The sequence below is a fragment of the Rhodamnia argentea genome, chromosome 9, assembly GCF_020921035.1.
Source record: "Rhodamnia argentea isolate NSW1041297 chromosome 9, ASM2092103v1, whole genome shotgun sequence".
In the NCBI taxonomy this organism is placed as follows: domain Eukaryota; kingdom Viridiplantae; phylum Streptophyta; class Magnoliopsida; order Myrtales; family Myrtaceae; genus Rhodamnia; species Rhodamnia argentea.
In genome coordinates this window covers 1,045,495-1,059,282 of record NC_063158.1, presented here as the reverse complement: position 1 = coordinate 1,059,282, position 13,788 = coordinate 1,045,495, and positions in this window count along the sequence as shown.

Here is a 13,788-nt window from a genome sequence, read left to right as displayed (position 1 = left end):
ACTATTTGACGCATATACAACTCAAGATACTTGTCCATGGAGAAGTCCTTTCATACCGCCAAGAAATGCGCAGATTTAATCAATCTATCCATGATTACCCAAATCGAGTCATGACCCCTTTGACTTCTCAAGAAGGCCATGACGAAGTCCATCGTAATGTGTTCCTATTTCCATTCAGGAATTTCTAATGGTTGAAGCAAACCTCCGGGCTTACAATGTTGTGCCTTCACTTGTTGGCATGTCAAACATCTAGCTACATGCTTAGCAATATCCACCTTCATTCCGTTCCACCAGTAGTGTTGTCTTAAGTTCTGGCATATTTTTGTGCTACTCGGATGAATATTATAATTACTTCGATGAGCTTCCGAAAGAATTCTTTCCCTTAGCTCTTCATCCTTGGGCACACACAATAGCCCACGAAACTTCGGTACTCCATCCTCGGATACTTGATACTCGGGCTTCCTCTTTGCTACATCCATTTTTGTGATCTTCTGAATGTCAAGATCCGTAGATTGTAAGGCCTTAATCCTTTCTTGGATTTCCGGTTCTACTCTCAATGTAGCCAATAGGTTCGACGGATGGCAAACTTCAAACTTCTCAAGGCCCTCGAGATGATTCGGTCAGCTATACGACTCTCGCTTGCGAGATGATTAGGTCAAATATCGACTCTCGACCCTCCAGCTCCTTCGAGATGATTCGGTCGATATAAAACTCTCACGTCCGGACCTCGAGATGATTCGGTCAATGTAGTGACTCTCGACACTCCAACTCCTCGAGATGATTCGGCCGACTACAAGACTCTCGAGCCGCAAGACCTCGTCAGGTCAATCGGGATCAAACACCCGCGGCGCAATGCATTGGCCATTTAATTAGGATATTTTTCTCAAGACATCACTCTCCGAACAATTACACATGTTTAGTCCTTTAGCCCATTAATCCAATCAATACAACGCATCAAGTAACATACACGGGACGATTACACATATCCCACCCAAGAATATCAAGTACGACTAGTACAAGTCAATTAGCCCATGTTTCCTTGTAGAAACCGAATATTAAGTATAACAAACCATTTAATCACGTTTTTCCTTTAATGGCCGAGCACTCACAATTCATTCGCCAAACTACCGCTTGATTCACAATCACCAACTCGTGATCGCACACAACTAATACACACTCAAGTTGATTGGTTTATTTAGCCTCATTACGAATCAAGCAAAACATCTCGGTTCCTAGAGGTTCATGGTGCTTCAAATGTCAATTTCCGCCATAACCACTTTTTAATGCAAAATCAAGCATAACAAGCTCACGTTCCAAACAAGGCAAGACTACGCATATTAAGCCTCAACTCAGCCCTAGCATAACACATATAACCGATCACATTTCATCACGTAAGGACCATTGAACTAACACAATATCTCGAGCATAAGTTCTTCATATCCATCCCCCAAAATCAGATTGTTGGCACCATCAACTCCTCCATAAAACAGCCCACCATCTCTAATTAATCCAACCCTAAACGAACCTTAGTAACCTAACGTACTAGGGAAAGGTTAGGAACAACTCACCGAAGCTCAAGCTAGCCAAAAATCAGTCCTAGGAGGGCAGCAAGGCTTGCGGTTCGACTTGGTCCGACAATGGGCAGATTCTATTCTAGGGAGAGCACATCGAAATCGATCAACAAAACTCACTAAATTTCATCCTCAACCTTAAATACATGTTGCCTCATGTCTAAGCTAAGTTCAAGGAGTGTCTTACCAAAGAATGAAGCCAAGGCGAGCCCCTAAACGGCTTAAAAATCTCCTCGGGTTTGGACCGGATCTAGGCGACGACCTTCGTTGCTTAAAAAGGCTCTACAGACAAACGGGCCGGGTGGATTTTGGACGTGTAATATGTCATTAGAACGGTAAGAGAGAGAGAGAGAGAGAGAGAGAGAGAGAGAGAGAGAGAGAGAGAGCTTTCCAATGAGTAGTGGCTCACTAGATTTGGACAACGGAGGACGGAGATATGGCTGAAACAACAAGCGGCAACGGGGCTGGTCCGACGGGCAGCTAGAGGAAAAAAGAGAAGTGAGGGAGAGAGAGATCTTGGTCGGCCAAAGGAGGGAAAATGAAGGGGGAATGAAGTGTTCCAAGGCCTTCTTCTAGTCAAGAGGGTGTGTAAAAAGTGAGAATTGGTATTGGGATTTTTATGACATGTGATAGACTTGATTGAATGAAGGGCACTTGGAATGACTAGTTGATGTAAATAGTGAAAGTGGTTGGAGAGGTTTCAAGTCTTGATCAACTCTTGTCACCTTTGTCTCTTACTCATAAAATCTCAAGCATGAATGACCATTGAATGACATGAATAGTAAGAGTGGGTAGAGAGTTGTTCTTGTTGTACTTTGATGGACAACTAGATTGCCTAAGAAAGACAAGGTTGAATGACAAGGGAATTGACTTGTAAGAGGAAATCTAATTTTGTCATCTTATCCAAAAAAGTCAAGAGCACATGGGGAAATGATCTTCCTCATTCTCGGCCATTAGGGGTTAATGGTAAAATCGTCGTTTCGTAATTCCGATCGAACTCGCTTGTTTCCAAACTATTCGGAATGATCCCTAGTCTAGTTTACCTCGGTGAGACGACGTCCAATTTATTGTACGTTGGAACCCCAAACTCTCGACGACTGATCCCGAAGTCAAATTAATGCTCAAACTCGGTCGATTTTCCGATTTCAATGCATCTCAAACTAACAGGTGACTTTTTGGGAGTAACGCTTATCAACCCGTGAAAATGTCACGTTTAAGAGTTACTCGATCGGTGGCGACCTTGGTTGTCATGTAATTGCAAAGGTCAATCGCTTGCTTAAAGGGGCGTGATCGTCAGGAATTGGTTTAAGTTAAATTCGCAAATTATACAATGGTTGTACGGAGTCACCCGTGTACCAATCGTATAACACTAGCAACCTGTTCTAAGACCAATTTCGGATCGGCTCGTGATGGTTCAAAATATTCCCTTGGCAATCCTTATAGTCAAGGTACCATCCACAATCGAGTTCTTTAGTCCACGTACTTAAATCCTAGTTAGCCTTTCCCATTCGGTTAGTTAACTCAGAGTGATCGAATCCGAGCGAGATTTGGTTGAAATACATCGATAGATACTTCTTTCATTTATAAGCTTCGAAATGGGGTCGAAATTCAGAATGTCATAGAGTCTATATATGTCTAGATGCATTGAGAAGGGGCTTTCTAGAAGGATGTAGGCGTTTTGTGGGGTTTGATGGTTGTCATTTGTCATTGGGCTACAAAGGTATACTTCTAGCAACTGTGGACCTAGATGGAAATGATCAAATTTATCCATTTGCATGGGCGATCGTGGGACAAGAAACATACAAGACATGGCATTGGCTCATTAGTATGATCGCAGAAGATTTGGGGATTACGGACCCGGCAAATTCAAAGTACTGAACTTTCATGTGTGATAAGCAAAAGGGATTAGTGTAAGCCCTAGCTATTTTGATGCCCGAAGCAAAACATAGATTTTGCTTGAGGCATCTTTATGAGAACTTCAGGTTGCATCACAAAGGACTAGAACTTAAACTTTTGGTTTGGAAGGCAGCCATGGCAACAAGGGTATGTGATTTCGACATAGTAATGGAAGAGCTTAAGGCAGTTAATGAAAAAGCTTATGATTGGTTGTCCCTGTTGGATACTTAATCCGATCTAATACATACTTAAAAGCGGAAACATGCCCAATAGATCACCAGATTCACCGATCGACGAAGATACATCGCGAGGACATACTTTATTGATCACCGGTTAGAAGCCCTTTGCGATCTTGGAGTTTTTCTCTGTCAAACGATAATCGACAATTGGAAGGAGCGTTCTCTTGTTCTCTATTTTCTTAGAAGTGACAGAATAAAGTAACGGAAGAGAACGATGGAGAGGAGCGTTCCTTTTTTTTAACGTAAAACCAACCAACGTGACTTTTCACGTTTGAAGCAGATAATCGCTCAAGGGGGTGTGGTTGCCCGCATGGGCACACGCCATAACCCTATGGACCCCCACCTTAATTTAATCTAATATCTCCCACTTGCCCATGTAGGGCAAACAACTCCTATTTGTCCACGGAGGACTAACAACTAAACTTTTTTGTCTTCGCAAAGTTCATATTGGCAAATAACCCGTGCGACTAGCATACACTGAGAGCTCGTTGTCATATATCCGTTGGGAGCATATGACAGTTCTAAAATTGGATATAAAAAGAAATGAATTGTATGTTGTACCATAGATCGATCGATCACATATAAATTTCTCACTAGATCTTATTTTAAAATTGACATATTATATTCACAATTATGATCACACCAAATAATCATAATTGATCGGTCCGTGAATATAATTCATAATGTGACTTAAAACTCCAAATCAATCTTCCTCATTCATTAGATCTCTCAATTTCGGTTCAGCTCGCTTTTCTAGAAATGTCCCTTTAGATCGAATCAATTTCATGACCATAGGCAACACCCTAAGATAGCAAACACTAAATAGAGACCTTGAGAATAATGAAGAGTCATGATGGTACTTAAAAATGAGGAATTTTATCCTCGAGAGTCTCACACGGCATAGAGAACTTGAGATCAAAACTTTTGCCTACTCTCATTGGTCGACAGTGCATATGTAATATGAAATACGTATTACGGTATGTTCTCCTTCCCTATGGAGCGTATGTCTTTCCATTTTAATACCGTATAGATGCTCATCTTGACACACTCGGTGTCTAACTTGAGTTCACGTAACAACTCCAGCCAAGAGTTTTCATCAAAACTCTCATCCGGCATTTAAGACAGATAAAGCGAAATATGTGGGTTATTTCACTTCCGAACATTGTAAGTAATAAGTCATGATTTTAACATCATGTTAAGGCGGTATTATTATTTTAAGCTTGAGCTCTCAATTATCACTTAGATAATAGGCTTAAAATTGCCTCATCTCTATTCACTACATAATAAATAGAGGCGGTTACCCGTGCGAGTGGGCTAACCTCTCATCTATCCGACATACCTTTTTAACATATAGTGCACTAAGCATTAATATGCATGAATATCAAATAAACTTATAGACTTCAATATTAATAAACAACATCATCAATTATTGATGTTCAGGGAAAAGAAATTATAAATATTCAATACATTAACCTCTACGCAATCCTAGAGTCTTTATATGACCAAAGAAAGCATCTCTAGGAATTGGCTTTGTCATGGGATCTGCTAACATTCTATGCGTAGATATATACCGTAGGTTCACTTCCTTTCGTGCTTCCATGTCCTTGACATAGTTATACTTAATGTCTATGTGCTTGATCTTACTATGAAACTTAGGATCCTTAGTATAAGTCATTGCTGTTTGACTATCACAATGAACCTTCACAGGTTTTGCAGCATCACTTGTAACACCCAAATGATCCATAAATCTTTTAAGCCAAACACCTTCTTGTGTTGCCGCCGATAATGCCACGAATTCGGCTTCCATGGTGGATAAGGCTATACACTGTTGTTTCTTACTGCTCCACGATATGGCGCCATTATTCAAGAAGAATACATTTCCAGAAGTGGATTTTCTCTTATCCAAATCTCCTCCCTAGTCGGCATCAGTATAGCCCTCTAGGTGCAGATCACTTCCTTGATAAGTTAGCGAGTAATCACCAGTTTCTTTCAGATACCTCAAGATTCTCTTAATGGCAATCTAATGTGCTTGACCTAGATTGGATTGGTATCTACCGACCAATCCAACCGCATAACAAATATCGGGTCTTGTACACATCATAGCGTACATGAGATTTCCAATAGCATTGGCATATGGAACGTTTTTCATACGTTCTTGCTCTTGTGGAGTCTTAGGATACATTCTTCGGCTCAACCCATTACCTTTTGCAATAGGAGTATCAATGGGTTTGCAATCTTGCATACAAAATCGTTCGAGAATTTTATTGACGTACGTCTCTTGCGAAAGAGATAATGACTTTTTCGAACGATCTCTCGAAATCTTAACTCCGAGAATGTATGTAGCTTCACCCATATCTTTCATTTCAAAATTAGAAGATAGCCAACTTTTGACTGTCTTCACAAACTCCATATTATTTCCAGCAATCGATATATCATCAACATATAATGATAAAATTACAAAGTGACCTTTAGACCTTTTAATATATACGCAATTATCTTCATTAATTATATCAAAATCATATGCCACTATGGCATTATTGAAGCGTATATACCATTGTCTTGAAGACTACTTAATGCCATATATCGATCTCAAAAGTCAACATACCTTTTGTTCTTGGCCATTTTTAACAAACCCAACGAGTTGTTCCATGTAAATCTCTTCATCTAATTCTCTATTGAGAAAAGCAGTCTTTACATCCATCCGATGTAATTCAAGATCCAAACTAGCCACTATTGCTAGAATGAGGCGAATTGAGGTAAATTTTACCATAGGAGAAAAAGTATCTTCATAGTCAATTCCTTCTTGTTGGTTATATCCTTTCGCCACAAGGCGTGCCTTATATTTCTCAATTGAGCCATCAACCTTACGCTTTATTTTGAGAACCCATTTATTCCCAATGGCTTTGTGTCCTTTCGGAAGATCAACCAGCTCCCAAACTTGGTTTGATTTCATTGACTCCATCTCTTCTTGTATTGTTTTCATCCATTTTTCCTTATTATGGCAAGATAGAGCCTCATTCACATTTCTTGGCTCATATTCATCCAATGGAGCGATCATGAAAGCTTTCCCTTCAATTTCAAATTGTCATCGAGGAATGCTTTTGCGACCGGATCGTCGTGGAGAAGATTGTACCAAAGGTACTTCATCCTCTAATACGCTCCTACTCGGACTAGATAATGGCATTGATTCATCAAGTGGTTGCAATGGAGATTGGTTTGTATTCAACTCCCCACCTCTCACATTGCTTCCACTTGGATCATTATGTCCAACGATCTCATTATCTTGATCGAATGTCTCAAATAGGGAACAATCTTCACCTATTTCGCCCTTTCTTGGAAATTCATTCTCTAAGAATGTGACATCTCGTGATTCAAATTCAATCACATTTCCACTTTCTTACTCACCTATGAACATATATCCTTTTGAATGTTCTGAGTATCTTATGAAGATACTCTTTTTGCCTCTTGGTCCTAATTTTCCATATTTATGCGAGGACTCATGAATATAGGCAGCACAACCCCAAGGTTTGAGAAAGCTTAAATCAGGTTTTCGACCTATCCACAATTCATATGGGGTAGAAGTGAGCGATTTGGAAGGCACTCTATTAAGTACATAGGCAGCGATTAATAAAGCATCGCCCCAAAAGGCAATCGATAAATTAGCTTGTGCCATCATGGACCTAACCATTTCAAGTAGGGTTCATTTCGTCTTTCGGCAACACCATTTTGTTGCGGAGTGTATGGAATAGATAACCTGTCTATCTATTCCCTTTTCATCACATAGATTTAACTCATCAGATAAATATTCTCGACCTCGATCGGATCTCAAAGGTTTTATTTTCTTATCTAACCGATTTTCCACTAAGGTCATAAATTTCTAGAAGCAACTAAATGCTTCTGATTTATGAGATATCGAATAGACATATCCATATCGAGTATAATCATCAATAAATGTGATGAAATAAACAGCACCATGCCTTGCCCTAACATTCATCGGGCCACAGATGTCAATATGAATTAATTGTAATGGGAATTCAGCTCTTATCCCTTTTACAAATGGCTTTCTAGTTGTTTTTCCCATTAGGCAATGCTTACAGGTAGGCAATTCAACTTTCTCAATATTGCCTAGTAAGTCATCTTTAACTAATCTATTCATTCTTTGTTGGCCAATATGACCAAGTCTAGCATGCCATGTATTCACATCATTCTAATTAGAACTAGAAGATGCAAACAGGGAATAACATACATTCACACTAGTATGTTCGTTATCCAATACAATAAAGCCATCCATGAAATAACCAGAACCATAAAAAGTTGTTCCTAACAACAAATCCACACCATTATTGTGAAAATTCATACTAAAACCAAGTTTGACTAATACCAATACAGAGACAAGATTTCGAATCTCCGGAGCGTACGAACATCATGTAGAAATAAAGTGCGTCCACCACGCATGATAAGTTGGCAAGTGCCAATTCCTTTCACTTCTACTCTGGAATTGTTTCCTACATAAATCTATCTCGCTCCACTTGGAATTCGTCGAAATTCCACGAACGTATTTCGATCTCTGGCTACATGGTCTGTGGCTCCCGAGTCTACAATCCACAAAGGATGAGATTTAGTTAAAAATACAGAAGTTGACACATAACAAACACTTTTAAGTGTGTTAAGGGTTCTACCTTCTTCGGCTCGCCACAATCGCGAGCGAAATGACCCTTCTTGCCACGCTTGTAACATTTCATCCTCGAAATGTTTTTCTTCATGGGACGTTTCCCTTTTCCATGCTTCTCAAACTTTGGTTTCTTGCTAGATGGTTCAACTCTTTTGCCTGTCCACTTCTTGAACTTTCTAGGATGCTTGTGCTTGAAGTTCGAAGCTCCATGTGAGCTAGATCCAAGAACATATACATCAGATTGTATCTTAGCCGCCGGAAGGCGGTCCTCCTCTAGCTCCAAATGGCGCACAACATCCTCAAAGGTTGTGACGTTCACATTGTGGGTCAGGTTCACCTTCATGTGTTCCCAATTGTGAGGCAAAGAGCGAATTACAGCCTGCACTTGTTGTTCATCGAACAATACATGTCCAAGATCCTTTAGCTCACTAATAATGTTCGACATCTTCCTCAAATGTTGCTTTATATTCTGCCCATGTGGCATCTTATAAGTGTCGAACTTGATTGTAAGTCGCCTCAGCTTAGTGACAGAAGTCCGTCCAAATCTGGCCTTCAATGCATCCCACATGTCTTTAGCATTTTCATGCTGCTCGAACTCTCGCATGATGTCATTATCCATACTACTCAATAACGTAATGCGAGCAGTTGAGTTCTTTTTCTTCCAGGCAGCGAAGGCTTCTTTGTTTCTTCAGTGTTGTGCGGTATTACCATCCTCCGGCTCGGTCATGGTCAGGTTAAGAGCTTCTAGTGCCTCTAGTTCTTCAAGCACATACTGGATTTTCATACTCCATATTTCATAATTTTATCCATTCAATTTCTCACCCTTGTTGAGCTCAAGAACAATATTCTTAGATGCCGTTGCCATAGTATCCGAGTATAACATTTAGCACGTGTTTAAAGTCTATTTGTATGCAACAAATGCAATTATATTCATGCATCTTGATTATACTGGTATTAGTTTTAAGAAAAAAAAAATTCTAAAATCAACAGTTCACTAAGTTCCCCATCATCATCCAGATTTTCTTGTATAAAATCAATACCAATACAATCATCACTTTGTGTTCATCATACGATTACTAAAACTTGTGAACACTCCTACTCAAAATATATACACATAACATAATGTATATACATAAATTATCAATACAACAATCACAAGTCTTTAAAAGTCTCCTAAGACATATAGAAAAGGAACTAGCTAAAAATAAAAGTCTAAATATAATAACGTGTGGTCCTCCTAGATCCGGTTAGAACATGAGCATATGTAATCTCCTTGGTACAAGGAAAAGAATAATTAAGGTCTCGAGGAGGATTATGAATCAAATCAGGAGCCCAAATCAGCTCCTTTGGAGAAAACCTTTGAGGACCCTTGCCTTTACGCCAAGGCGCATTCCGTTTGCACCAAGACACATTCATTATAAGCGACGACGTCTTCATCGCTCCGATCCTTATAAAATCGTGTAAGAAATGTAGCATAGATTTCTTATATGTGGTAGCATCATTCCACCATGCGCTATTCATCAAACCATGCCATTTTACAAGTATAGTGTTCTGTAGTGCATAAAATGCATCTACCGGAGTCATTTCTTGTCCAACCCACACGATTTCTTGGATCATGTCGTTGACCTTAATAACATGTGTTATAATGTCAGAAGCATTATCCCATTTATAAAGGCCCAACTTTGTAATCTTTTCCCTTAGAGCTTGCCGAGCTTTAGCTCTTCTTGGCCTTTGGGGTGTTCTCGCATTTCGTCTTACCCATGTCATTGTTCCCGCAACGAATGCAGAACACAAATGGATTACGAAAATCCATTGATTTTGTAACTATTATGAACATATCATAACAAATAAAATAATAGGTAAAACAAGTCCCCTTGGTATTGACCAACAAGACCCTTTTTTTTTTTTTTTCCAGGTCAACGGTCAACGGTCAACGGGTCAAGGTCAACGGTTGCCCGGGTCAAAGGTCAGATCGGGTCGGGTCTGCAACGGGGCTCGGATTGCGGGCCGGATCCGTCAAAAAAGCGAAGTGGGCCGAACCGGGCTTTCTTGTGGACCGGGCCCCTCAATTTTTTTTTTTATATTACGAATGGGTTTTGGTATTGGACCGGCCCCGGCCCAATACACCGCGGGCCGCAGCCATGTGCGCGGCCCGGGCCTCCCCACGTGCGACGCGTGGCCCGCAAGACGCAGCGGCTCCGCCGGCACGTGGCCGGCCGTCCGACCTCCTCCGGCGACCAAATTTTCGCCAAAATTTTCGTCTCTTTGAGACGAATACGATGGTATATTCATAACTCAAAAAAAACGAACAAAAACGGACATAAAAAGGAACGAAATGCCACGGCCCCGTCGCACCGCGTGGTGTACGTACGACGGCGTCTGGCGAACCCTCGGGGTCGGGGACCACTCAAAACGATCGTCTCGACGACCCCGTTCTAATGGTATGTTCAATTTACTATTTTGACGAACGAATCATAATCAAAATGCTATGAACAAGAACTACGCGATTAGGGTTAAAAACCTTAAAATACAGCATATCAACACAAAAACGATCGGGAAACTAGTCAATCATCGCTCCGATACCAATGTTGGATACTTAATCCTATCTAATACATACTTAAAAGCAAAAACATGCCCAATAGATCACCAGATTCACCGATCGACGAAGATACATCACGAGGACATACCTTATTGATCACCGGTTAGAAGCCCTTTGCGATCTCGGAGTTTTTCTCCGTCAAACGATAATCGACAATTGGAAGGAGCGTTCCTTTTTTTTGACGTAAAACCAACCAACGTGACTTTTCACGTTTGTAGCGTATAACCGCTCAAGGGGTGTGGTTGCCCGCATGGGCGCACACCGTAACCCTATGGACCCCCACCTTAATTTAATCTAATAGTCCCAAAGGCCTCCAGTGCAATGGAGCAGGTCCCACTTTAGAACAAGCTCAAAATGCCATGCTTCCTTGAATAATTGGTGCGAAAGCTTCAACAAGAGCATCATTGATGGTAGAGACAAGCCTATCATCACATTGCTTGAAGCCATAAGAGTGCAACTCATGGAAAGGATTCATAAGCAAAGAGATGGAGTGGCCAACTACAGTGGTGTGATTTGTCCTAAGATTCAAGAGATATTGGATCTTCAAAAAAAAATGTCAGCATCATGGATTCCTACATGGAACGAGGAGGATGAGTTTGAATTGAGTGGACCACATGGAGACAAGAGGGTAGTTAATATAAGACACAAAACTTGTAGCTGCAGAAGATGGGACATTAGTGGGATCCCTTATTGTCATGCCGTGGCGGCTCTTGTATACTTGAAGGAACAACCTGAAAAATGGGTTCACACATGTTTCGGTGTGAAAACATTCGTGCGAACTTATAGCCATGTTCTGCATGCTATAGATTCCAAGGATACATGTCCCGCTAGAGAGCGTCTACTCCCACCGGATGTGCCTAAGAAAGTTGATAGAAAGAAGAAACAAAGAACAAAGTCGATGCTTTTGGAAGATCAATACATACTTACCTTACCAAAAAAAAAAAAAAAAAAGAACAAAGTCGATGAATGAAATAGCTGATAACAATTTAAAGAAGAGGAAGAAGAAAGTTGTGCAAGAACCCGTGGGAACCAAATTGAAGAGACAGAATACCACAATCACTTGTGGGAAATGCGGTGGGTTAGGCCATGACATGTATTACAGCAAGAATCCATCAGCTGCATCGACAACAACAATGGCGGCAACATCAACAGCCCTAGCAACTTTTATATCCGTTTCATGCTCACAAGATGTGGTAGAAAACACTCCATTAGCCCCAACATCACAAATTGAGACCGCTGAAGCGCTTGCGTCATTTTTAAGCAACATGGAAAGCTCAATATCATCTATGGGAAGAGAGAAGATGCAAGTATCCATCTATGCTTGACTTTGTGATAAATGTGTTCTTGTGCTTGACTTTGTTTTGACTACCTAATTTAATTCTTAATTCAACTATAGGTAAAGAGGAGGACGTGAAGACCTAAACATGAAAATGGTCAAAGATGAGCAACTTTTTGAGATATGCAATACCAACAAGACCAACAAGATCAATAACTTTTTGGGATGTTTGTGATGTTTCTCTTTTCCATCAAACAAGTAAGTCTACATGGGGTCATGTTTCTTTTTTTTGGCATGATAAGGGATATGAGGATGCAAAGCAAGTAGTTGAAGTTGTGAAATGTAAATGTGCATCTGCAATTGGGGCTGCTGGCTTTTGTTGGGGAGGTGAGTAGCTTTGTTCTAGACGATTCTTTAAAAGATCTCTTTTCAATGCCAAGAATCTCTTAAAGTAGCTGCATGAACCTTCCTAGGCACATTTTCATTGTTATGCACTTGAATTATATTGCAAATGGCTTGCATATCGAAGAAAAAGCATCCCCTAATGGGTTGGAAATTTGGAACATACACGTGTGACTACATAGATATGACAATTTTCTTTGCTCTTTGTAACCCTAGCGAAATTAACATTTACATAGCACACAAGGCACGAAAGATTTTGATGCTTTATTTACAGGTTTTTGGCAGATTCATTCTTGCAGGGATAACTTTAGTGGAAATGATTTTATCTAGGAAGGTCAGTTTTCCTATTGCGTAGTAATGTTCGTTTCCGAGTAACTTACTTACATGCCATTTAAAATTTTACAGCACCACGAGCGTTTTTCCCACTTTCGTCTTTCCGGAGCAAGGGAAGAGACTTGAAGATTTACCTCTGAGTCACTGAGCTCTTAACGAGAGGATTCTAATATTCCATTTTCAAATTCTGTGTAAAGGGGAATGCTTGCTAGATATAGGTGTATGCATGTGCTTTTGGTATTGTGTACGACGTATCTATTCCGTATGTGAACTATGTATCAGAATATAGAATTGCTCTGTTATTTAGAGCGATAGTTTGGCAAGTGAAGATGGATGATGTGCAAGCAAATGCTATATTTTTTTGCATATCCTTTGCCGAACTTTCTTTTCTCTGCTATATCATGAGACTCACTAGTGGCCCAAGAACTGCATTGTGGAGTTCAACATATTCAGTACTGAATTCTCTTGCGAATAATATGCCAGGTCTTTAAAAAAAACAGCCTAGTACTTGAAAATGAATTTCTCAGTCAGGTAGTATTGTGCATTTTATTTCACAAGCATCGCTAAAACACAGGTTCTATTGAATCCAAACCAAAAAAGGACTGTGAAATATGTAAGGTATCAAACGATAGGAAATTATTGATGATCAACAACTTATCTTTAAACACTTACATTTATTCAACTTTCATATTTGCATTACAAAAAGAGACAATCACATATAAGTCTACAATTTCAATATGTGTGCATAGCACTACACTCAATAGAAAGCTCCATTGATCGCAGCCCATTCTAATACAACC